Genomic DNA, 1416 nt, shown 5'->3' with positions numbered 1-1416 from the left:
GCTTCCCCACCCACCCACCCACTCCTGTCTCCCTGTCCTGGCATTCCCCTACACTGGAGCTTTCACAGATGACAGGCTTCTCCTCCCAGTGATGCCCAACAAGGCCATCCTCTGTTACATATGCTGCTGGAGCCATGGGTCTCACCAAGTGTATTCTTTTGGTTGGTGGGGAAATCTGGGGGGTCTGGTTGACTGATATTTTTCTTCCTCTGGGTTGCAAACCCCTTCAGCTCCTTCAGTCCTTTCTCTAACTTCTCTATTGGGTACTCGGTGCTCAGTCCAATGGTTAGCTGCAAGCATCCACTACTGTATTTGTCAGGCTCTGGCAGAGCCTGTTAGGAGACAGCTATATCAGGCTCCTGTCACCATGCACTTCCTGGCATCCACAATAGTGAGCATTTTTGTTGACTGTATGGGATGCATCCCCAGGTGGGGCACTCTTTGCATGGCCTTTCCTTCTGTCTCTGCTCTACAATTTATCTCCATATTTCCTACCTTGTGTATTTTGTTCCTCCTTCTAAGAAGGACTGAAGCATCCACACTTTGGTCTTCCTTCTTTTTGAGGTTCATGTGGTCTGTGAATTGTATACCGGTTATTTGGAGCTTTGGGGTTAATATCCACTTATCAGTGAGTTCACACCATGCATGTTCTTTTGTGACTAGGTTTCCTCACTCAAGATGATATTTTCTAATTTCATCAATTTACCTAATAATTTCATGAATTCCTTGTTTTTGATAGCTGAATAGTACTCTATTGTGTAACTGTAACAGATTTTTCTGTATCCATTCCTCTGCTGAAGAATATCTGGGTTCTTTCCAGCTTCTGATTATTATAAATAAGGCTGCGATGAGTGTAGTGGAGCATGTGTCCTTCTTATATGTTGGAGCATCTTTTGGGTTTATGCCCAGGAGTGGTATAGCTGTGTCCTCAGGTAGTACTATGTCCAATTTTCTGACAAACTGCCAGATTGATTTCCAGAGTGATTGTACCAGCTTGCAATCCCACCAGTAATGAAGGAGTGTTCCTATTTCTCCACATCTTCACCATCATCTGCTGTCACCTGAGTTTTTGATTTTAGCCATTCTGACTGGTGTGAGGTGGAATCTCAGGATTGTTTTGATTTGCATTTCTCTGATGACTAACAATGTTGAACATTTCTTTAGGTGCTTCTTAGACATTTGGTATTCCTCAGTTGAGAATTCTTGGTTTAACTCTGTACCCAATTTTTAATAGGGTTATTTGGTTCTCTGGAGTCTAACTTCTTGAGTTCTTTGTATATATGGGTTATTAGCCCTTTATCAGATATAGGATTGGTAAAGATCTTTTCCCAATCTGTTAGTTGCCATTTTGTGCTATTGAGAGTGTCCTTTGCCATAAACAAGCTTTTCAATTTTATGAGGTCCCATCTGTCTATT

Source organism: Mastomys coucha, chromosome X, assembly GCF_008632895.1.
Source record: "Mastomys coucha isolate ucsf_1 chromosome X, UCSF_Mcou_1, whole genome shotgun sequence".
Classification (NCBI taxonomy): Eukaryota; Metazoa; Chordata; class Mammalia; order Rodentia; family Muridae; genus Mastomys; species Mastomys coucha.
The sequence above is the reverse complement of the archived record's forward strand: the minus strand, read 5'-3'. Positions refer to the sequence as shown.